The 25,780-nt window shown below is 45.7% G+C and overlaps 2 protein-coding genes across 16 annotated transcripts in view; one reads left to right on the top strand and one right to left on the bottom strand.

Annotated features, from left to right (window-relative positions):
- AGBL4 (AGBL carboxypeptidase 4) overlaps positions 1-25,780 on the bottom strand; it is a gene marked incomplete at both ends in the record, with an annotated part of 1,419,693 nt that overhangs the window by 164,666 nt on the left and 1,229,247 nt on the right. The window lies entirely within an intron of this gene.
- The window catches only part of LOC308656269 (uncharacterized protein), a 191,277-nt gene that overhangs the window by 136,841 nt on the left and 28,656 nt on the right, over positions 1-25,780 (top strand). The window contains exons 8-9 of one of the 14 annotated variants that reach the window (XR_014023675.1): positions 10,237-10,561; positions 11,314-13,819. The exons of 10 other annotated variants lie outside the window; for them this stretch is intronic. The gene's annotated coding sequence lies outside the window, so the exon portion shown is untranslated. 3 more of the 14 variants (XR_014023678.1, XR_014023676.1, XR_014023677.1) reach the window with 3 other exon arrangements.

Raw genomic sequence — 25,780 nt, 5'->3', positions numbered from 1 at the left:
CCCCAAGCCATGAACCTGGACCCTGGCCCAGCTTATGTACTCAGTGGGTGCCTGCTAAATGAACGATGCATGCTGAAGGATAGGCCAGGTCAGGGCCCAGGCACCAGCCTCAGAGACCTGCGCTGCTTCCACTGGACCAGGGTGTGCTGAGCTGGGAGAACTGAGTACATGAATTCCTTTGCTTTTCAGAAGCACTTTGACTTGCAGGGAGGAGGGCAGAGTCTCAGCTCCATCAGGTGATGATGCAAAAATGATAGTATAAAAGGGAGCTACTCCCCCAAGTTTTCACATTAAAGCAAAGGAAAAATTAGAATTCATTGATAAGTCATCAGATGTCAGAGAAAGAAGGAGCATCAGAGACAAACGCGTTCATCCCCTTCCTTTTCTAAAAGAGAAAACTGCTGAAGAGGGGTTGGGTCTCACTGAGGGCCACACAGACAAGTTGTGGCACAAAACATACAAGAAGTGATGCCATACAAATATGATAAAACAAAGCAGGGCAGTAAAGAGCAAAGTGTCATTTGAGCATAAGTGTTGAGCCCTGCGCTGGCCAGACAGGAGAGTAGCACAGCTGGACTTGGACTTTCCAACAGCAGTAGCACCCATGCCACTCAAGTGAGTCACATATGTTAAAAGCCACTTTGAAAAGGCAAAAAGAAACAAGTGGAATTAATTGTGTTAACATATTTCATTTTACCCGACGTTTCTAAATGTACTTCAAAATGTAATCAATATTAAACATTTGTAATGAGACATTCATATTACTTTTATACAAAATTGCAACCTAGCTGGGCATTTCCCAGCATTTCTCCACCTGACCACATTTGAAGGGCTCGTGTGTGGCTAGTGGCTGTGCATCAGGTGGCGCAGAGTGTGAGTTATCAGAAAAGCTTTTTAGGAGGAAGGGGTCCTTGAAGAAGGGAGACCTTTGGCAGGCATGGAAATGGAGGTATACTGTGAGTGTTGCGAATGAGAATGGCCTGCTCAGGGAGGTCACTGGCCTGCCAGGAGTTGAGGGTTGTGAGGGCCAGAGGAGTTTCTTTCCTGAGCCCCATGGATCTGTGACTTGGTTGTGCTGTGCCTCTTACTGGGCCTGCCCCTGTCCTGCCCTCTGCTTGGCCTCTCCTTCCCACCTTGCCCAACATGGATCTTTCCTCCTTCAGGAAACATACTCTGGCCCTTTTCTCCCTTCTATGAATTTTAACTAAGGAAGAATCTGACTCTTTATTGCAAAGCAATTTCTACATATTTTTCTAATCTGAATGTCACATGTCCATTAAAAGCCCAAGCGGGGGGAGGAAGTGGAGATTCAGGGGCGAGAGGGCTGAGCGACCCACTACCAAGTTCCTGATGCCACAGCACAGCAGCTACTAGTGGTGAAGAAGGGTGATTTCCCAAAAAGTGAAACCAAACCTAGCCCTGAGTCCAGTTAATTATGAGCTCCAAAAAGCACTGACAGATTTTGGAGCCAGTACTGGGGGCGGCACGCTGGGGAGCTTTGGACGTCTGCCATCCCTGCCTCCTACTGGGACCTGCAGGTAACAGAATTCTGGGGGAGTTGGAAAGGCTTTGCATGGCTGTCTGTCGAGTCACCCACACAGAGAGCAACGCAGGAGGCGGAAGAAGTCTGGGAGAGAAAGCGTGGGCTGCCACCCCCCAGGAACCATAAGGGGGATAAACGCTGTTTTGCAAACACAACTATAAGCCCCCCCCCTCCCCCGGAAGAATTGAATCCAAATGCTGGCTCTACCCCTAAGAGGACTGTGATCTTGGCCAGGCTTTAGCTGCGGTGGCTTGTGTGCACAGACAGGGTGACCTAGGAAGTCAAGTGCACTGGTGTTGGTTACAGTGCTCCACATGCTGTAGCCATCAGTCACAGGCAGAGACCACCTCTTTAGGCTTTCTTTCTCTCTCCCCTTCCTCCTGCTCCTTCTTTCCTTTTTATACAGGGAAAAGCCTTGGGAAGGATCATAGTGTTCTTGCAAGAAGCCCTCCGTACTCTCAATAAACTGAAGCTTCCTGGGCATGTACCAAGTGCCAGACATCGATTTAGGTTCCTGCCTGGACTACTCTATATGATCTTTAGTAGCCCTGTTGGATAGAGGCTCTCATTAAATGATCCAGGGTCTCTGAGCTGGTAAAAGAAAGATCCAGGACGCAGCCCCAGGCCACTTGGCTTCAGAGCCCACACTGCTGACAGCTCAGAATAAGTACTGACTCACCCATTTCTTCAAGGCTCTTTGTTCCTATATTAAGACACTACTTCTCACCCAATCTGCCTGTTTTTGTTTAATCTTCCCAGCAGGCTGCCTGACCCAGCATAGGGTCTGGGTACAGATTAAGTACCCAATGAGTATTTGCTGGGAAAGCGAGTGTATCTGAAAACTACTTGCATGGGAAAGATATTTAATCCAATTTAAAACATCAAATGCACAGAGAGGAATCTGCGCTAGACCAGTTCAATTGCTTACCCTGATTGTTCCATAGGGTGATAGAAGAATAGAGAACTCCTCCCAACTCCTCTGGCTGGCCTGCCTTCCTAGTGCAGAACCCATCTCACCAGGTGGACTCCACGTGGGCCTAGTAGCTGGCACCGTGATAGCAAATTTCATAATTCTGCATGTAGAGAGATCAAGACCCAGGCTCTTGTGCAAGATGCCAGGGCTCTATGGGGCCTGCTGGAACCAGCAAAGCTCTCCTGGACCTGTCCCCATGTCTTGCCAGAAGGTGGCGCTCTGCTCAGCAGGTCTTTGCACTAATGGAGCTCAGCTTCCTTGGGAGGCCTCTGGCTGGACAAACCAAGAACAAGCCTGGTGAAATTCATTTCTTTGTCACTTCCCAAGCCAGCAGTGGGTACCACAATAGAAAAGAGAAACCTACCACCGAGCATGTAAGCTGAAAGGGCCCTGATGCCCTTTAGTGACTTCAGTTTTTCTGCCCCAATAAAAAGTGGGAGGCAATTTGCGGAACTGAGCTCTCCTGTGGGGTATCTGGCAGGCCTCCTGGGGTCACAGGGTTGTGAGGATCTGGTTTCTGTCTTTTGAGTCTGACTCACCCCTGACCTGCATAAGGCAGAAACAACTGACCAACCCCAGTCCTGGAACATATGTAAGCTCTGCCTTCATGCTTGGTCGGTCCCTGGATCTTCTTCTATCTCTATTCAATTAAAAACAAGGCAGGCCTGTTGGGAGGGGTGGGTTGCTCACACTTGCAGCTTCCTGTTATTGAGGACTCATTCTATACTAGCCTGCACACAGGTGTTCTGAAAGAGCAGAGAAAGAAAGAACAGCGGGTAAGATGGGTAGGGTGAGGGCAGACAGAGGGAAAGGACAAGGAACACCTATGTCTGAGCATCTGTCACTCAAGGTTCAGGGCCACTGAGAATACTTTTTAAGTTCCAGAAATATGTCAAAATAGACTACTGTCATGTATAACTAAGAAGAACGAATAAAAATAAGAAATAAAAATAAATGAATAAAAAGTTCCAGAAAAAAACGTGGACTTGGATTCTGGGTTAAATTTGTATAATTTAACTTCTTTAGCGATATGTGCAAACTAATTCAAGTGTTTTGACCATAAAATGGGGATATCACTGTATCTTTCTCTTAAGACTGCTGGAAGAAACCAAAAGAGAAGGTTTGTGTAGCCCTGGCAATTTGCTCAGTGCCCAGCATGTAGGATAGGTACAGGGACTGGGGGTCCCAGCTACATGCCATGGTCTTTCATGTTTCTGAGACAGGCCCTTCTTTTCTGGTAGCAGGCAAGTTTGCTCCCTTCTTCCACAGTGCTGTGCTCTGCATCCTTCATCCATTCTACCAACATGCATCAGCTTCTACTCCATGCCAGGCCCTGGGCCAGGCATTGGGCATCCAGGGGCCACTAAGACAACCATCTAGAAAGACTGCAACACTTCCCAACTCCTCTCCTGCCCCAGCTGCCCTGCCCCCCCACCCACATCCTTTCTACCAGGTGGAAGTGATTTGATTCCTGCAACAGATTTGATTCCTTGCACCTCTGAACAGCACTCACCCCGCCCCCCCCCCCATTTTATAATCCTCCGAAAGCCTTTCTGCCTCACTACCTAGCTGATTTGAATAACTCTCACCTGGCTATTCTCACCTTTCTGGCTACAGCCCTCCCCAATCCACTTGCTCTTTTCTGTTCAAAGATGACATTGCTGAAGATTTGGGAGCATGAGGTTTATTCTCAGTCTGTGACTGTGTCACTTGGAGAATACAGGACTTCATGCTGGGGCTTCACCAAGAGTCTAGCTTCCAGGTCCCTGACCTGGAGAAAATCCCCTGCTGCAAGGTGTCTGCTTCAATTCCCCTGCATTTGCAGAGACACACGGAATGCTGAGATCCTTCCAATTCCACGATCCCCAGCTGGTAAGAGATGCCCGAGTTGGACTAATCACCTTCTAAACAAATGGCACAGTGACAAACAGGGTGGGGGAGAGCTGGCCGCACAAGCTGGTGTTTTCAATTTACAGGCCATGCATTATTTACACTGCCATTATTCCCCTCAATTTGACTTCACGCTTTAGCCCTAATTTCAGTATAATCAAAGCCAATGAATATTTAATCAGGATTGCTTCCAGAAATTGAGTAATGCCATTAACATAATGGCCTCAGGACTTCAAAGCTGCTTTCCTTCAAATGCATCTGACTTACACCTTTCCCAGCCGCTTCCTTAAGACAGTTGTATCTTGTAATGGAAAAGAGTTAGGGACCAGCAGACAGGCCCAGGACAAACTTTGCCAGGTATCAGGAAGGTGGCTGCACAGGGAAGGAGAACTGGAGTAGCCCTGGTCCCAATGAGACAGAGACTCCAGGACAACCAGGAGTGTAGTGGACCCCACTTTGCAGGTGGACCCCACTTGAAGACATATCAATTTACAAAAATATCAAATTTTAAGCCAAATCCCCAAGGGACTGCAAAAGACAGACCTTCAGAGTTCAGTTTCTAAACATCACCAGGTTTGGGAATTACTGGCCTAAACTACTACTAGTCCCCTCCCCACCAACTCTCCACCATAGTCAACTTCGCTGGACTCCCGGCCTGGGGAGTCAAGGAGGTCAGTCCTGCCAGGTTTCATCTTCAACCATGACTGGTTTAAATCTCCTCATTAGGAGAAGCAACCTATCTCCTAATGCAGCAGACTGACTTTACTGGCCCTGGCCCTGGCCCTGCCCTTTGAGGTCCCACAGAGCAAGGGTGTTGTGTTCTCCAGTACAATGGGGAGATTAGAAACAGTGGAGATAGAATGGACCCACATATGACAGCTACATTACTCCTTAGTATTTATCCTAAAGAATTAAAGTCACCACACTGTAGGGATACATGCATACCCATAAAGCAGCACAATTCACAGTCACTGAATTATGGAACCAGCCTAAGTGCCCATCAATAGATGAATAGATAAAGAAAATGTGGTATATATACACAATGGAATTTTATTCAGTCCTAAAGAAAAATGAAATCATGTCATTTGCAGGAAAATGGATGGAACTTGAGAGCATTATGTTAAAAATAAGTCAAACTCAGAAGGTCAAAGGCCTTGTTTTCTCATGTGTGGAAACTAGATAAGAAAAGGGAAAAGAAAAGTGCTGGGTGGGGGTTATCATAAAAATTGAAGGGACATCAGTAGAAGAGAGAAAATCCAGGAAGAGAAAGGAAGGTAGGGAAAAGAAAATACTGGGGAATGATATTGGCCAAATTATATTGTTATACTGTATGCATGTATGGATAGGTAACCACAAATCCCATCACTATGTATAATTATAAAGCACCAATAAAAATATGAAAATAGTGGATAAGTTTCACCTCCTCCTCTTTGTCCTCTCCCTTAAGAATTAGGTCCAAGTCCAGTCATCCAGACAGTTTATATGGGGGATGCATAAACATCTGAATATGATGCCATGTGTCTCCCAACAGCTCTACGTGAGCTTCGTTAGGTGATTATGAAGAATTCCCAAGGCACTATTACATGTGTCTTCTCCTTTGAGAATAGAAGGATCCATAGCCTCCTCCCACAAGCTGGTGACCTTCCCATGGTCACCCAGCAAGGTGACTCTAGGATCTAGAAGAATCTATGGTTGGTATTTGTTAAAACTGGAAGCTTTCTTAGGAAATTTAGGTCTACCTTATTGCACAGAAGGGCAAGAAGACCCATGATCATGGCTGGACAACAGAAGGACAGACTCAAAATCTAGCAGTAGGGACTTCAGATTCTCTGCCCTTAGATTCCATCCTTGATAAAAGGATGTGTGATCACCAAATACATATTCAAGTGCTTGCTTACATGAAGAGCAGGAGATACAGCTGAGGGGATGGAACTATGCCTTGGAGAGGCTGCATCCCATGTCTGTTGGGAGGCCAGGCATTTCCAGGGTACCAATGTGAGAAATTTGGGAGGGTTACAGAAATCAAAGCAACATGCCCTACATTCACAGCCTGGTATGCAATGAATATGGGGGAGATACTCCAAACAGTACCAAGGGCAGCCTTGCAAAACCTCAGGCATATCCAGGTGTCCCTGATGTCCTTCCGCTTGACACCTCCCCCCCCCCCCCCAAGCCCTTGCTAATTCCCAGAACAGGATGGGTGTTCCTCACAGCGCTCCCAGAGCCTGTGTGCTCCCCCTCCATGTCTGTCTAGGCCTCCTTTCCTAGACAACAGATTCCTTGAGGGCAGGGGCGAAGCTGGCATTGTCTACATCCCTGGGGGAACTGATTCATACTTTGTATGTAGCTGTCACAAATGCAGCCCCTGACCTTAGAGGATTTAGCTGCTCTTTATCAAGCAAGAAAGGAATCCATCCAGCCTTGACCCACTAACCTGAAGGGCCAGGTTTTTTTAACAGGCCTGGGTTCCTCTTGAAATACCAACGAAGCTCCTCCTCCTTAGGAGAGGAGGGGGGAAAAATGAAAATGCCTTGTGCTGCCACCTGCTGGCGGCTTCTAGCATGGTTCCTCCAAACCCACCTTGTCCTTCCTACCAAAAGGCTAGGGAAAGGAGCCATGTGGAGGGGCCCTGACAGGTGCCAGTGCTTTATAGCCTATATTGCCCTTAATCTAGGGAAAAATTTTGAAAGGTAGACATTATCATTCCCATTTTACAGACAGGGAAGGTGAGACTCAGAAGTGTGGTGACAGAACTTAGTAGGAGGCCAAGATGAGACTTGGTTTACCAACTCCTGACTCCTGGGCCGGTGATTTTTCTGCTGCTTCAGAAACAAATACAAATGAGTGGGTGAATAACTGTGGGTTTTCAGTACTGACCAGATAGAAGGAAGGAGCAGCCTGCTTGGTAAGCCTAAAGTTACACCATATAATCATTCACTTAATCCATTGGCTCTGGTCCTTAAGACACTCTTAGAAAGAAGAAACAGAATAGTGACAGATACCTCTCTATATCTGGAGCCTGAAGTCATTTAAGAGGTATGTGAAGTTGTCCTGAGGCCTGGGTTGATGTGAGGGGCTGAAACCCTGCTACTCTGTTTCAAAGAATAGCTGAATATTGAGGGCTGGGATTGTGGCTCAGTGGTAGAGTGCTCACCTTGCATGCTCAAGGTACTGAGTTCGAACCTCAACACCACATAAAAATAAAATTAAAGGTATTGTGTCCACCTACTACTAAAAAATATACTTAAAAAACAATGGCTGAATATTGGAGAAAGAAAGGATATAGCCAGCTTACTGAGATTGAGACATAGTCAGAGTCCAACCCTGCTCACACTTGACCAGGCTGTAAACCAAATGCTGAGGCCATTTACAGAATGACTCCTCAGGTTGGGCTGTGACTGAACTGAGCCTGGAATAGTTTGGGCTCTGGATGTTTTCCCTCCATAGTTGCCCAGGCCGCAGTGACCCTGGGAAATCTCCAAACATGCAGCCAGGCCCTGGTTTGGTGGTGACCTCAGCTGGACCACAGGTCCTAAGAATGGCTCTCAGGCTTGAGGCCAGTCCAAGAGCACATGGGTGGGATGCTGGCTACAGGAGAGCATGGAGAAACAGCAAGAATGCCAGAGCTGACACTACAATAAACCAGAACAAGAGACTGGCCAGGAGATAGGACTGAGAGGGAGGCCACTGGGGATTGGTGGGGAAGAACCCTGTCAGAGACCACCTTAGGCAACCCTTCATTTTGACCCGAAGAAAAAAGAAACTTTCCAAAGCCACCTGAGTTGTTGATGATACAGACCAGACTGGAAGCAGGCACCTTTGCACCCCATCTTGAGCTCCTCCATTGCTTGGGCACAAGAAGCTGGATCACTGTGACATTTCTGTCCTTTAGCTCTGTCCAGCTCACGACATCCCTGTGCACTTGTGAGCCACAGATTCATATCTCCATTTCATGGATAGGGAAATAAAGGCTTAGACAGGAGACAAGTTTTGCCCAAAGGAAGGCCTGGAACTGGACAGGGTCTTCTGTCCTCAAATCCCATGTACTATGTGCCTGGCACTGTGCCAGGTACCATGCATATGCTGTCATCTCATCCTCACAAAACCCTGAAAGGTAATGCTATCATGTCACTTCTATAATGAAACTGCGAGAGCCTCGGGAGGCAAAATGACTTGCTCAAAGTCACCAAGCAACAAATAGGAAGGAGAGTAGTGTGCCAGCTTAGGTCCTGCTGACCACAAACTTGCAGTTGCTCTTAACAGCTAGGATCTTCTCTCCCCTTATTTAAAACAATTTCATCCATTTAGATCCCATTAAGGGTGGCAGGTGGGGGGGTTCTCTGCTGACCACACTCTCTAGCCATTTCTCCACATCTATGGGTTCTCCCAGTCTCTCAAGCCTGACCTCGGGAGGACATCTAAGATTTCTTTACTTATCCATAGCCAGAAAGATTGTCCTAACAATTCAGGGTTCAGCCTTCATTTCTGTCCTGTACAGGACCCAGGCTTTGGAATCAGGTACCAGGGTTACCTGCTGGCTGGGTTTATTAATGCTCTGTGAACTTGGGCATGCGCAGGCCTCTCAGCACCACAATTTTGTTTTCCATAGAAGAGGAATAATAATACCTACTTTGCAGGAATGCTGTAAGCATATAAAATACTAGCCACGTGGCAGGAACTTCATCAATTATTGCTTGAAAATTGTTATTCTCACATGTGTCTTGTCTCTCTCTATATATATACCAGATGCTGTTTGTTGTCATGCCCACGTTCCATTGGCCACCTCAGTGCAACCTGATGTCCAGTTGCCAACAGCTGTACCTGAGCCTGATTTGGGGCCAATGCCGCCCCTTCCATGCCTGTGCATGGCAGGACAGATGTGCCAAGGAATGCAGACCCTCCTCCTACCTAGCAGCCCTCAATCGATGCCTGACAGGAATCGGTGGATAAAGTACCCCAGCTCCCTTGCTCCTTGCTTGGGATAATTGCAAGGAATATTCTATACTATCTCCCAGAGTGAGCAGGACTGAGCCTCAGTTGTGCACAGTGGTGACCTTTACAACAAAATACCCTTGACTGACTTCCTTCTCTTTTCTGTTTTACTTCCCCCACTCTTTCCTGGTGTCTCCTCACATTACAAAAAAAAAAAAAAATATTTACTCTCAAGGTCTTGTCTCAGAGTCAGTTTCTGATTCCACTGTTAGCTCCTTAATGCCCCCTTTTCTCCCCTTTGCATCTGTCCAGAAGGTGCCCAGTGCACAATGGCTTCTACCAAAGGCCTGCCCGTTGCTGAAGGATGGCCTCCATTTTGACCCCTAGGAATCCATCTATCTGGGCAAAGCCTCTAGGGCAGTTTCTGGAGCTGGAGCATGTTACCCAGAACATTCGGGTTCCTTCTGACACTGCCTTATCCATGATGCACCTGGCAATCTTCCCAGGGGGCTGGCAAGGAGGGCACAATTTAAACACACAGCATTTGAATGGGGCTTTGTTCTGACAGCAAAGGAGTCCACCATATGTGGAGGCTTAGCTGCCTTGGGCTTTACTTAGGAGGAAATTAGCCTCTGTGCTCACAGGAGGGAAAAGTAAGAGGATGTCCTGTGAAAGACAGCGTGTGGCCCTGACAAGTAGGAGGGCTTGCAACCTTGTCCTGCTGCCATGCTCTCCACATCACTCTGCTGTGTTCTAAGAATATGGGTGGGTCCAGAGCATGGGACCCTCCCTAACCTGCCCACAAAACATCCATGAAGGAAAGGAGGGAGCTAAGAGGTTTAAGTCATCTATAACATCCCAAGGACCTCACCTACACCATCTCTTTTAATCTTCGCAGGAGTCTGCAAGCCCAATGTTCTTATCCCCTTTTTATATGGAGGAAACTGAGTCTCAGGCAGGTGATGAACCCTTCCCAACCCTATGACCTTCCCACCACAACGGTGTCTTTCTCCAGCTTACCTCCGCCCTGCTTTCCGTGCTTCTCCCTGTCCCTTTCCACATTCATGAGCCAGCCCTGGTCCTCTGAATGACTTCTCCATTCTCCAGATATCTCTTGCTTCTCTTCCAATTCACATGACCAGACCTTGGACGAGGTAGCTGACCTAGGACAGCATACCCCTTTGAGGGAGAGGACACTGCTTGTTGGTGCTACCTATAATTTTGTGAGTGTGGGCAGGCATTTCCCCCATTTTGGGTCCCAGTTGATTCATAGGTATTAAACTGGGAAGATAAACACCTATCTTACCTAGTTGCAGTTTGTTTTAGCATCAGATCAGATAATTAATATAAGTGCTTTCAAGTTGTTTGTGTATAACACACTTGATGATAATTAGCAGTATTACAAGTTCAAAATATAATTTGATTCATACCGATGGTCTTCTCTCTGCCCTATTTTGTGCTGGGCTCTCATACACTGACCAAATAGTTTTGAGCTCCTATAGATACCAGTTCCTGTGCTAGGATGGGGGTAAAACTGTAAAATTCCCAGGATCTGAACTCTCAGTCTAGTGAAGGAAGTAGACATAAATGAAGGAATGAGTAAATAAATAAAATTGTCCATTGAAATATTTGGTTATTACTATGGTAACTGGTTAATAAGACTTACCATGGCACCTTCTGATAGAAAGTCAAAAGTCTCATGAAGATACACAAAATTACAAAAGTTGACAATGATACTATAAATGGTCAATTTGGGATAATTTCAGGGATCTACCCTTTCACTATTCACCCATGTCCCAGATTCCCAAATTGGGAAAACACTACTCCCTACACATCCTGTCCCCTAACCTAGGATTCGTTGAGCAGGAAAATAGTTCAAGGTGCCTGCCCTCTGAGCCCTTGAAGTCTGAGCTCCACCCTGCTCTCCCCTCCTCACCCTCTGTTCTTCTCTTCTGCTTTGCAAACATCCACCCAGAAAACAGAAACTGAGCGCACAGCCTGGCAGGAAGCAGAAGAAGGACAGCATCCAGGAGAACGGAAGGCCTCAAGGAGCAGCCTCCTAAGCAGAGGCAGGAGGTGCTTTGGAGGCAGCGCCTGGTTCGGGGAAGAAGGGTTTTCTAGGTCTACTCTGGGCAAGGAAGGTGTAGAAACTGACCTTGGAGAAGAGAAGAGTCAACTTCAACAGGTCAAATCACCCTGTGAGCAGAGCAGGGGCAGAATATGTCAATTTGAGCTTCCGGTCTAATCTGGAAGAACTACATCCCATAGAGAGGGGCTGCAGTGTCACTCCTAGGCTTCCTCTTTTGCAAATGCCAGTTTGCAGAGACCCTGCTCTGTTCAAAGACATTGAAGCAAAACAAAGTAAAACTTCCAAGAAACAGCAAAGATGGAGCCTTTAATGAGACGCCAAAGCAATAGGAAAAGGAAAGACTGCCCTGAAAACATGGGGAAAGAGAGAAGTTTGAAAAGAAATTGAGATCTTTTCAGAGACCATCTGCTTGGTATCCTCAAGAGATGCATGACTCGGCTTCTAAGAAGAGCAGGGAGCTGAATAAGATAAAGGCAGAGAAGCACAGGAAGCTGATTGAATGAAAGTGATGTGGCAAATTAATACAAAATAAAAGACAACTAAAATTCCCAGGGGAGTGAGGAAAGAACAGACTGATACTGCACAAAATGCAATCAGGGATGAGGACCAGTATGAGCACCTGTCAATGAATGCAGAGAGAAAGGTCAGAGAAGAAATGATTGGAAAGATGACAGACAAGCATCCAAGAATTATCAGGTGTTGAGGGAAAGAGAGATACAATCAACATAAAACAACCAAACTCATAATAGAAGGAAAACAGACTCAACCAAAACAGAACAAATATTTCTAATTGAGTAAAAGGCCCTCAAACGTCATTGTTCTAAACAAAATTAACGAAAGGGACAAACATAACTAGCTATATCTTGGCAAAATGAAATTCAAGATCATGTCAACATCTAGGAAAGAAGAGAGGTTGATAAAGAAGGAGCAAACTGGCCTCTGAATTTTCCTTAGCCTTATATATCAGCATACAAACAAACAAAAAAGAGTTATCAATTGTGAAGATGATTGCAAGGAAAATAAAAGTACATGGAATTCTATGTTGCACAGTCCCATAAATAAAAGTAAAAAAAATAATATTGCTATGTTCTTAAATGATATTTTGGGAAATATAGGTGTACATGTGTATGTCATGCAATACAATTTAAGGCATGTATTAGGAATAAAATTACAAATAATATTTTTAATCCATAAATTAACAGGAAAGATACAAATAAATGTTTATGAAGAAAAATAGAGAAAACATTAAGAGTAAAAAATGTATAAAAAAAGAATATAAAATTGGGTGGCAGAATTAAGGTCAAACAGATCAGATATGAAATGATTAAAAAATAGTTGATTCTATTGGTGAACAAAAATTCTCAGAGTAAAATACAAACATTAAATTGTGTGTAATTTACAAAGGATAAATCTCCCGAGGCAGTAAACACGTATTTCACACTTGCTACATGGGTCACATCATGCTAAACATTGCACACACATTATCTGATTCAATTTTCCCAGTAACAGTATAAGGCAGAAATACCATTACCCCTGTGTCTGGAGTTTGGTACCATAGCCTATGGAAACAAATCACTTGCCCCAGGGCCAACTGCTAACACACAGTGGGACAGGGATTTAAAGCCAGTTCAACTTAGAGCACAACTTCTTAAACATTAGCACCTACTGCATCTCAAGCAAAACTACACAGTCAGGTTAAAAATTAAACTTCCAAAATACTTCAGGCAAGCTCAATTAAAAAGAAAGCAGAGACTACAATGTAAATTACAAAGCAGATTCAAGGCAAAAACAATTTAACATCACGTTAAACTGTTAAAAGGCAAAATTCACACTGAAGATTGAATGGTCATGCATCCATTCTACTCAACAAACATCCAAATATTTAAAGCAACAAGTATTAGAAATTCAAGGAGAAAATTGTAACCGGAGTTTATCTAGCATGCACAGACAAATGTAAGTCAGGCTGTTTGTAGTCTTACACATTCATACAGGTGATTTAAAAAGTGTCTTTAAAAATCAAGGAAATTATAAATGTAAAATTGATGATGGAGTTGCCTCTGAGGGTAAGCAAACTGATAAGGCATTGATAAATGTGAATTATTGGTAATGTTCTAATTCCAGCATTGGGTGATGAAATCATAAGTGTTCATTATGTGATCATGCTTTATAACTTATACACACACCTACATTATTTCACATGTATTAAATGAAAAATGACAAAACAAAAAATAATAAGGAAGAAAGATTTAAATAAAAGAATCAATAAAGTTACTTACATACAAATGTTTTTTTACTCTACAAACATAGACTAAGTGCTAAATAATATAAGTATATATAATTTTCATTCTTGGACTATGACTACCAAAGCCAGAAATTAGCAACAATATTTGAATTACTACAGAAACAGCTGCAGTTGAATGCCACATGGAGATTCTAAGTCAATTCTAAAAATACTATGTCAAAAAATAAAAAGGAAAAAAAACCTACAAAATATTTAGAAAGTAAATTAACAAAACAATTTATCAAGCAGAATGCTGCCAAAGAAAGTTATGCTGCAAAAGAAATTCTCATATTCAAACACATTGTTAGCTAAATACAATAGCTTTAAAAAAAATGAAGACTGCTACTACACAAGTTGGAAAAAAAAAAGAGAAGCCTATGTATGGAAAGCTATAAGAAAGAAGTAGTATGCAGAATAAATCAGGAAACAGAAAAAGCAGTAGATGTGCTAAAGAAATTCAGGAGCTAATCTTCAGACCCAGCCACCAAATATGACCAACCTCTGGAAAACAATAGGGGAAAAGTGAGAGCCATAAACCAGATAAGTTTCATTAGTCAGCTCTCCATTGTTGTGACAAAACACCTGAGCTACAACTGAAAAGGAACAAATGTTTAGTTTAGCTCATGATTTCAGAGGTTTCAATCCATGTTTGGTTGGCCCCATAACTTTGGGCCTATGGCGGCACCATACATCATGGGGGAAGCATGTGGCAGAGGACAATTACCTCATGGTGGCCAGGGAGCAAAGAGAATGAGGAAGGAGCTAGGGTTCCGATATCCCCTTTAAGCACGCACTCTCCATGACCTAACTTCCTCCCATAGGCCCCAATTCCCAAGATTCCACACCTCCCTGTGGTGCCACAGGTGGCCACTAAGCCATTAATGCATGGCCTTTGAAGGATCATAACATAAATAAAATGTAGCAACAATGTTTTTTTTTTAATTAATAATAAAAGACAAGTTGTCTAGATGAGAGAAATTAGTTTCTGGACATTTCCAAGATTAAAAGAAACCTTGAGTAATCATAGAAGTATATGAAACTATTTTTCATTCTTTCATCAAATATTTGATATTTGATGATAGTTCTCAAAATTCATACCCGCTTTAAAGAATATAAAGAGATAGGAAGCAACCCCCAAAATTTTGTTAAGTAACTACACGATTAATAGGATAGCTACAAATTTATTTTGTGCTTATAGAAAAGAAGATCTAAATAAAGTGCTAGCCAATTATATTTAGAAAAATCAAGAAGGTTCATACTGGTAATTCAGATATGTGTTAATTAATTATATGACTGCAAATAAATGGGTCTAATTGGAAAAGTCATAGTCATTGACAAAGTGAAACACTGCTTTTTTCTTTTTTTTTTTTCTTTGAACAAGTGCTCTAAAACTGGAAGGCAGTTCCTCAACATTCTAGAACAGTTATCTTAAAATAGGGAACAACTTCATGCCGAATGGCAAAATACCATAGGTATTCTCATTAAAAGTTAGAACAAGTCTGGAATCATTATTATTGAAAACTGTTATATGAGAACTAGTTCATTAGAATGGTGGGAAATATAAAGAAGAATTAGAAATATTGAAAAGGAAAAAAAAAACTAACATTGTTTGTAATTATCTGATTATTTACCTAGAAGACCCTAAAATTAGCAACTTGAAAACTCCTAAATGAAAATTTAATTGTTTGGCTTTGTACAAATAAATATAAATCAAATTATTAAGTTTCCTAAATCTAGAAAAGAAATTTAAGATTGAAACTAAAATTTTAAAATATTTCAGTCACAGTTGCAGCAAATATATAAACCCTTAAGAAATAATTTTAACAAGAACTGTGTGGGATGTATGTGAAGAAAATTATGAAATTTTACTGAGAGAAATAAAAGAAGATTTGAATAAGTGGAAATATGTGCCATATTTTTGTTCCGGAAGGCTAAAAAATGTAAAGATGTTAATTCTTCTCAAACTCATGTATAGATTGGATTCCAAATTGATGCTGGAGAAAATCACTAAAATTTATTTGGAAGAAGGAACAGGAAAGATTAAGAGACTCGGGATAAGGAAGGAGGTACTTAGCCTCCGTTGCTAAAACATAGGGCCAAGCTACAAAAATGAGCACATGAACATGAAAATAAATGGACAAATGAGTAAGTAAATAGACAACTTTTACAACCCAGCATGAACAGGACCTCCATGATGTAGTGAAGGACACATTAGAAACCCACAGACACTCTCAGGCATCCTCTTACAGGCCAGATGAATTCAGAGGTGGGAGAGGCTCCCTAGGCAGAGCATGGAGGACCGAGGCAGCTTCAGGTTTACAGCAAAGCAACTTCCATCACCTGACACAGTGCTAGCACTTTCCATTGCAAGTTGTGCTTGAAGGTCTGGGGATGTAGCTTATGCTGGAGCGCTTGCTCAGTGTGCAGGAGGCCCGGGTTTTGATCTCTAGCACCAAACAGGGAAAAGAAGATGTTTGATGGCTGAATGCATGAGGAACAGAGTAAAGGAAAAAAAGAGAAAGACGAAGAAAAGGACAGACAAGAGGAGAATGGAAAGCAGACCAAGTCTTCTTGGGACACTGAGAAATATTGTGGGGGCTGATGGCAGAGCAGGCCAGCTAGACAGCGCCCATCCCAGGGCCCAGGAGGAATCAATACATGTCAGTCGAGTTCCTTAGTTAGATTCCTGTTCTCTTTCCTTGGCTCTGTTTTTCTGTGTAAACTTTAACAACTATCAGAAATCTCATTATACATTTATTTGTTCACTTATTTACTGTCTTTCTCCACCAAGAAATGCAAGCTCCATGAGGGCGGGAACCTGGGGCCTCTTTTCACCTTGAGGTCAGCATGCGCCATGCAGTTAGTCCCCAAGCGCTGGCTGGTGAGCGAGGGCAGGCAGGCGGGCAGGTGGAGGAGCCCGAATATCAAGCTCAGCAAAATGTGCTCTGACAAACTGGGGACTGGGCCCTCAGAAGAAATGATACTTGCCATGGAAGGTGGCCTGCAGAGCATGTCATTTCTGCAGAGGGCCTCCCAGTTTTCCAACAAGGAAACTGAAATGCAGAGAGGAGAGGAGCTCAACAAAGAACTCACAGAAATGGACTGGGATGTCCCTTGTGAATCAGGAGAGACTTATCTGGATGGAAACTCCGGACCACAGATGTAGGAGGGGGAGAGTGTGCCTTTCAGTTTGCCCATTTCCCAGGCAGCATCTGGGGTCCAGATGATTCCCTTGTATGGGAGCAGAGCTCAGAGCAGAACAGGGCTCCTTGTTGTGTCCCAGGCAGGGCCTTTCACACTTCAGGGAAAGGGCACAGAGGAAGGTGGCAGCAATTCCCCAGCAACAGTCCCTGGTGGGCTCTACTGCCTCTCCCCCACCTGTACCTTCCCCTCCAGAGAGTCCTGGCAGCTGCTGCCCTTCTCTATTCCTGAGAATCAGGCCAAGGGGCCACAGAGCAGGCTGGGGACAGACTCTGCCTGGGCTGGGAATGCAGAGAGGGTGCTCTGGCCTCCCTGGCCTCACCTCCGCACACCTGGCACACCTCCACTCCTGCCCACTGAGGAAGGAAGGCTTCCTCAGCATTTAGACCCTTCTAAACCCAGTGCTGTCCGAGGCTAGCTCTCAGATACAGCCCTGGTCTGAGCAGGAGGGAAGACCTACTCAAGCACCCTGTGGGAACCATGCCGGGCCCTTACCACCATCATCTTACTTCATTCTCATAATAGCAATGTGAGGTAGGTATCACTGTCCTCGTGTGCAGATTGAGAAACTGGGCTCCAGAGAGATGAGGCTACTGTCCCAAATGAAAAGGATGAAGCCTAAATCAATCCTCAGTGGTTCCCTCCAAACCTCACTTTTTCTACAAAAAGGCACAGGGCCTTCACCTTTCTGCTCTGGCCCAGCCAGGCTATTTCAAATGCCTTGACTTCTCCAGGGCATTGGAAGTGAAAGACTGAGATTTTATTAAATCAAGCAGTTCCCTCTTCCAGGTATGCCCTTCCTGGAAGCCTTCAGAGTCATAACTTCAGTCTAGGAAGATGAGGCCCTGCCTCCTCAGAGGCCCTGCACGCTCCTTCATCCCAACAGTTGTGACGTGCTGGTGCACTTGCACGCGTCCATGCCGAGCCATTTCACTGGACAATAAACACCTTGCGGTGAGGGGAGTGGATTCCTTTTTGTGTTCTAGCCCCTCGCCTAGGGCTGGACTCAGCAGGTGCTCCATAAGTGTTCCCTGAATGACTTCCACCATTCAGACCAGATTTCAAGCACAGCGCTTTGATTCCAGCTCCTTGATGTCCCTCTACCTTCTCACACTCACATTTACACAAATCACTCATACAACAGGGGCGTGTTTTATCCCCAACGCAGCTCCAAATGGTGTTATTTCAGTAGCCTATGACAGCGGCAGCTTTCAATTACAAGAACAACACGTCTTAATGATATGGTGGAGGAAGGAGGTGTCATTTTTTTTTCCCCCTGACAACATGATACCAGGAAAATCCCATTACAAGAAAGTGATAGAGACAGAGATTTGCATATTTATGCCATCCTGTGACCCAAGGACAGCAGACTCTTGTTTGTGTTACGGATCAGAATCCAGGATGGAGATCAAGCAAGACATATGGGAGGGGCTGACGACAATACTGTGGCATGAAGGGGTGATGAACAGATGATAGATCACTTCCTGTCTCCTCTGCTCAGTCCCTGGCACCTCCATGCACCATAATCACACCGTGGTCAAATACACAACCCTTCACAAAGAAGAGGCTGCCGTGGAGGGTGGTGGGGCTTCCTCTGTGCCCTCACCAAGCTCCCACTTTCCATGAGAAATGGAGGAGTGTGGGCCTTTCAGCCAGGTGACCTGGGCTCAGATCCAATTCTGCCACTGACTAGCACTGTGACACCTCAGGCACACCCATGGACCTCTCTGAGCTTATGTCCTCAGCTGAGAATGAGGGATAAAAATACCTACCCAGGCCACGCTGTTTGGATCCAGGATAATCCTACAAAGCCCTGTACAATAATGTGAAAAGTAAGTCATCAGGCCTAAATTTCTGTACACACATAAAATATTATTATTATTTTTAATTGTGGGCAAGGGACAACGAACGATTTACTTCATTTGAGAAAAATGACAGTAAGAAGCACAAGGATGGCTGGTGGCACTTGGTGTCCTGAGTCCCGCAGCCACTAGTCTCTGTCTTGTGGATGGATGTCTATGCTGGAAGCCCTCAGTTGATTGCCACCTGGCTGCAGGGCACTGACAGGGAACTGAGGAGGAGACTGAGGGCAGAGCACAAGGCAGGCACAACCCAGGAGCAGAGGGCCCCCATCCTGAAGCCTTTCCCCTGGGGCTTCCTCTGCCACTCTCCCAGGGGCCATTAACCTATCACCCCTGGAAATCCCCAGGCCCAAGGCAGCCACACAGGGAAGGCAGCCAACTGTGAGGCTAAAGGGAAACAGATGGGCAGAGAACAGAGCTCTTCTCCACGGTGCTCTACTGGGCAGGAGGCACTTGCTCCTCCAGTGAGGGGACCTAGCAGCCTGGTGTGGCTTCAGACCTGTGAGGTACCAGCATGAGGATGGCTCCTAGGCCGATCCCCCAACTTCCTGCTCTGTCCCAAGGCCAGCGAGAACCAAAGCAGCCTATTGTGGTGTCCACAGTGGACAGAGTGAGTAGCATGCCTGCCCAGCTGCTGCAGGGTTGGGGAAGCACAGTAGTGGCCTTTTGCCAAGTCAGCCTGCCCTCTCTGCCACCACTCACAGTGTCAGAATTATGTTGTCCCTTTTGACACTATGACTATGTTCTGCAGATCTGGCACCACTCTCCTGGGGTAGTAGAAAGTAGAAGGAAGAAGGGCAAAAATTGCATACCCTCTTCATGCCAGGCACTTCAGTGGGCAATTTATCTCATTAACATTTACAATATCCCTAAAAAATGGATTATATCTATTTTATAAGAGTGAAAGTTGAGGTTTGAGGCAGTTAAGTGACAAGGGGGTCACATGGCTTGGAGTGGGAAACAGCAGTTGCATCCAGGTCCATTTGATTCATGAACCCGTCTTCTTGGTGGCACAGCCTGCTTGGCCTTGCCTGGTGCTAGACACTGTGCTGGTCAGCAGAGGCTGAACCTGGGAAGCTCCAAATCAATTGGGCACCATCTCTATGTTCAACGAGGTCCCCGTCCAATTGGGCAAAGAGAGGTGGAGACCAGAGTTCATGACCAGGTTCTATCACAATCTTCCTCTGTGACTGTGGTGACTCCTGGAATGACCTCCTGGCTTCCCAAGGGGCACCTGCTCCCTGTTTCCAGGGACCCCTGCAGAGATGGGCCTGCAGTCAGGTTCTAGTCCTATTCCAGGTGAAAGGACCCCCCTCCCATTTCTGCTGTTCTTGCAGGATGCGGCTTCAAATCCCTTCACCATTCTACCATCTGTCTTATGTTGCTGGGGCACTTGCACAGAAGCCCTGAGCCTCACAACAGCCTTGGAGGATGGGTGGCCATTCCCGCCTTGGGAGCACATTCCCATGGGTGGCCATTATCTGTGCTCTCCTCTTCTCCCTGCACACACGCCGGGTTGCATTTTCCAGCCTCCCTGGCATCATGGGCCTGCAGGACTGAGTTCAGGCCAGTCAAGGAGGGAAGGTGATGTGCGCTCAGGCTTGATCCACAGAACAGTCTGGAGTCCTCACACTCCCCCTGACCATGCTTTCCAGGACATCTTACCAAGTTGTGCTTTTTTTCTTCTTGAAGCATGGAGCCCAGAAGAGGGAGCCTTTCCTAGGTTTGACTGAACTTTTGCAAAGGAAAGCATGGTGCCTGTTTCCTCCCCTACTGCCACCCTGTTGTGGCTCCTCTGATGCTGCCACAAAGCCCACTCTGGCAGCTGAGTCTAGCTGATACTCACTGCGCATGCTCTCAGTTCAGCTCTGGCCTTTCCGCTGCAGGTGGCTAACTACAGAGGCTTTCTGCCAAGTGGACAGTTCTGCCAGGAGAATCCTGGTGCCCTGTCCGTGAGTCAGATGTTGTGTCTGGAAGTGACGACTAGCTAAGCCACTCTCTGGTTGTATGAACTTTCTAAGCCTCGATTTCCTTGTCTGGAGGTTGGAGAAAATAACACCCGCCTCACTTCAGTATGATGATTAAATGCGACCAAGATAGTACAGTGGCATTATTAACTGTAACATGCTGTTTATGTCAGATGAGCTATTCCTGTGGGAAGGAGAAAGCAGACTACTGTGGCCTGCTGGATGCCTGAATGTTTTTGTCCCTCAAAATGCATCAGTGGAAACCTAATCAGCAAGGTGATGGTATTAAATGGAAAGACCTGAGGGAGGTGTTAAGGTCATGAGAAGTCCACCCTCATGATCGGGATTTGTACCCCTATGAAAGACACCTGAAACATCTTGTCCACCACTTCTGCCATGTGAGGACACAGAAGGTGCCAGCTGTGAGGAACAGGCCTTCCCCAGGCACTGAATGGCTGGCACCTTGCTCTTGGATGCCCAGCCTCCAGAACTGGGAGCAACAAATTTCTGTTGTTTGTAAATCACCCAGTCTAAGGTATTTTGTTACAGCATCCTGAACAGACTGGCACAGACTCAAATGAACCAGAACATGAGGCCTGGAGCCTTTGTTGCTATTTGGAGTTGGGGTGGGAAAGAGGGGGAAATAGAGAAAAAAGTACCATTGCTAGGGAGTGGCTAGGCACAGGCAGTCCAGTAAGAACAGGGAGACACCATGAATGGCTTACGAGGGCTTTGGTCTTGCTTTCATGTCTCTCAGCAACTCCCTGAGGTATTGCCATTTCCACTAAAGGTGAGGTTGGAGGGGCAGAGGGACTTGTGTGAGGCCACATAGGCAAATGGGAGTTGTCCTAGCTACACTTGCTGCTCTGGAGATCCTCTTTCTCCTCATGGCTAGAGATATCATCTATATATCAATGACTCCAGAGTACATAGCACCAGTCCAAGTCTATCCAACTGTGTGCTCAACGTCCCTCCAGATGTCTAACAAGCACTAGTCCTGTCTGAGAAAGTCCCTAGTCTCCTCCTGATCCTGAACCCCATCACAGTCAATGGCGACTCCTATTTTCCAGTTGCTCAGACTAAAACCCTGGAGTGACCCTTGATGCCTGCTGCTCTCATACCTTCTCCTCTAACCCAGTGGCAGACCCCTGTTTCTTCCAAGTGCCCTCCAGGGCAGCTACTTGTCACCGTTACCTCCACACTTTAGTGCAGGCCCCTCACCCTCTCCTGTGTGTTTTCAGGAGCCTTTTAGCAGGAGGACTTCCTGCTTCTACACTTGTGCCCCCTATTGTCCTGTCCACAAAAGAACTAGCATGACTTCCACAAGACATACATTCCATCATGTCATTTTCCTGCTCAAAATCCTTCAGTGGCTTCCCTTGGTACCTGAACATGCTTTGGGCCTTGCTCATGGGCTCAGCTCTGGTCCCGACTGCATGGCCTATTTCATCTCTTCCTACTCTCCCCATCATTGCTTCTCCTCTGCACCCTTTCAGGCACCCCTGGCCACCCTGCTTCTCCTAGGACACCTAAGTACCACCTGCACTAGAGCCTCTTCATTTGCTGACCATATGTCCAGAATGCAGTACTGATTTCCCTGGTGCCCACATGGATGACTTTCTCATTCCATTCAGGTCTTTGCTCAAATGCCACCTTCTCAGAGAGGGGTTCCCTGATCTCCTTCCTGAAATGGCATCCTTTGCCCTCTATCCTTTCTTCCCCCCCAAAAACAATCACTACCTATCATATACAAATTCTTCTCAGCTTACATTGGGGTTACAATGATAAACCCATTATAAGTTGAAAAATGTCCTAAGTCAAAAATGAATAGCCTAAACCTAACCTTCTGAACATTATAACTTAGCCTAGCCTAACTCAGACAAGCTCAGAATATTTACATTGACCCACAATTGAAAAAAACCACGTAAGGCAAACCCTATACTATTAAAAAAGTATTGAATAACTCACATAATTCACTGAATACAAGTATCCAAATTATGTTAGGAACACAGTACACTATGGAGCATTGGTGGTTTATCCTCATGATCTGGAGACTGACTAGGAGCTATGTATGGCTCACTGTTGCTGCCTAGTGTGCATGTCACCAGCCTGGGGGAAATAATCAAAACTCAAAATTTTAAGTGCAATTTCTTTTGAATTTGTATTTATTTCACAAATTATAGAGTCAAAAAAATCAAAAGCTGAACCATTGTAAGCCAGTGACCTTCCGAGTATCTCTTGGTCCATTTGGCTTGTTGAGTGTTTTCTTCTGCTGGTGGACAAGCTCTGTGAGGACAGGGACTTTGATCCTTCTACTTTCTTGTAAATACCCAGCACTCAGAACAGGGCAGGGACATTGTAAAACTCCACACATTTGTGTGAAGTAAATGAATGCATCCACAAATAAATGGATGAGTGAGTTAATAAATGAAGTAACTGTGTCCATGTTTCCTCACCTTGGAGTCCAGGGTTGTTATTTGGATGCAGTTTCTCTTGGTAGCCATAAGGAAAACAGCAGGGGAACTGGGTGCAAGGCAGCCACACTCCAGAGGGCCAGCCTTGGCCACTTGGAACAATCCCTGAAACTGTAAGCCATCTGGTGCTGTTCTAAGATAGCTCTTGAGTGAAGTGCCCCAGCTAGAGGAACAGCCGTCTTCTCCCAGCTTTCTTTCCTTCCCTGAACTTCACACCTGGCCTGGCAAGAAGACCTAAGCAGCACTGGGCAGATGTGGGAAACCGCTGTGGAGAGCCCTGACAGAGCTGGGCCACCTTGCCCAAAGATGAAGAGACAGAGTTGCCTCTAAGACTGTACCGTGCTTGGGTCAACCCAGTGGGCATCATCGTCCAGAAAGCATTCCAATGGCTGCTGGTGGCCATTCCAGTGCTCTGGTGAAATCTCCTCTTTAATTCCAAAATCACAGTTGACAAAGATTCATTTTTGAGAGACTCCTGGCATTCGGTGTGCTTGCCACAGTTAAGCTCATCATTGCAAAGACCCAAGCTCCATGGATGGGAAATGGGTGTTTCCCTGCAGCTGCCCACAGGAACTGCCAGTCTGGGGGCTGGGAGGGGGGGTCTGCAATGGAGCCCAACAGGGCAATACCCAGCTGGTGTACCAGGCTGCCCACTGGGCCCTTACATGCCTGCCAGAGTGATTTCTGTTGTTCCACTTTGAATTTCTTGGGGCCACTTTCTTGGTCCCTGTAAATTTTGTACTCTGTGACTCAGAGAGGGATCTCTGAAAGGAGAAAGGGGCAGGAGAGCAGTAGTGGGCAGTTTCTAATTCGCTCATTTAACCCTTTTTCATGGGCTGCAGAATTGCCTTTTTTTCTGATGTAGAATCTGAAGCTCAGAATGAAGTGGAGGGACTTTCCAAGGACATAATCTGTGTCCTTCCACAGCTGAAGGCAGAGTAAAGGTTGCCTTTCATGGGAAACTGCCTGGATGCCCCGACCACACCCGGCTACCATAGCTGCCCTCAGTCACCCTCTCGTCCCAGGCTGCTCTCTGTGAGTGGGTAGATCACACCCATAGGCAGGGCCAACTGAGTGTTGAGGAGGGCTAGGGAGAAAGGTTGCACGAGGTGTTGCAAGGACCCTTCAGAGGGACAGATCATAGGGGATGAGAGAAGCAGACCGGCCGTGAGAGACCACATGATTCTGAGCCAAGGTAACAACAGGGGATGACATCTCAGACCGAAGACATAGTTGTGCAAAGGCCCGTTGATGGAGAGAGCAGTGGCTGGGATCCCCAGAAGAGGGTGGCCTGCCCTACAAAGGGCATGCTTCATCCTACTGCAGTGGACCCTCTGAAATTGTGCATGGGACAGATTGCAAGGATGGAGCCAGAAGCCTCCAAGACTCCAAAATACTCTATTGTCTGAGAGGTAACCTGACACTGCCTGGGACACAGAAAATAAGAATCCCTTGTGTTGGTGACACTTTCCCACTGGCCACCTCCCTCTGCCTCCTTGTCTGGGGAACAATCTGGGGATGGCTGCTCCAGGCTTTCTAGCAAACTCTGGCCTGGGGGAGGCCACAAAGCCAGGCAGACCAGAGCAAGAAGGCTATCTCTCAGGCTGTGTATCAGCTTTGAGGTGAGGAGGACTCTGGGAAACAGGTAGGAAGGGTGGCCACATATAGCCTGAGGACACAGGCACAGGCATGCCCAGGCTCCAATCTCATTAACTTGCTGAGCCACTCCAGGGAAGCCCCTTCCCCTCTCTGCCCTTGAGGTCTCTATCACTAAAATGAGGGGTATATTGTCCGTTTTCTACTGCTATAACCGAATACCTGAGACTGAGTAACTTAATAGAGAGAAGAAATTTACTCCTCACAGTTCTGGAGGTTGCTAAGTCCAAGAGCATGGCACCAGCATCTGCTAGGCATTTGGTGAGGGCTGCCTGCCGTGGAGTGACACAGCAAGACAGAGCACATGTTCTGGCTCAGGACTGTCTTCCTTCTTTCAGAGCCACTAAAGCCATCATGGGGGCCCAACCTCATGACACCATTTAATCCCCAACACTTTCCAAACCCTTGAAATTCACCAACATATGAATTTGGAAATTAAGTTTTGAATACAGGAACTTTAAAGGGACACATTCAAACCATATTAAGGAGGTCTTACTTGGATACTGACTCCTCAGCAGTGACAAGTGCTATGCTATTAATGACTCCTTGGACCTCAGTCATATGCTGCAGCCCTACGCTATTCAGACTGCCCAATTTCCCTCCCCCTTTACTTCCTCAGAGTTCCCTGAAATGCCTATTCTATGCTAGCTTTTGTGGCTACAAAGACAGATAAAAATAATACCTGTTTTTGAGAGCATTAGTATATGCTGCTAAGTGGGAAAAGCAAGCTATAGAAGAGGATGTCATGTTTGTGAGTACAGATTTTGTGGATGTATGTATACAATAGGTATGCTACCCACCTACATGCTGAATAGAAAACCAGAAAGACACACATGAATCTAACACTTATTTGAGAGGAGGGCACTTCTTTTTAACTTTGAACTTTTTTCCTCCAAATATTTCTGCACTGCA

The sequence above is a fragment of the Spermophilus citellus genome, assembly GCF_964194105.1.
Source record: "Spermophilus citellus genome assembly, chromosome: 9".
NCBI lineage: Eukaryota > Metazoa > Chordata > Mammalia > Rodentia > Sciuridae > Spermophilus > Spermophilus citellus.
This window is presented reverse-complemented; position numbering and strand designations above follow the sequence as displayed.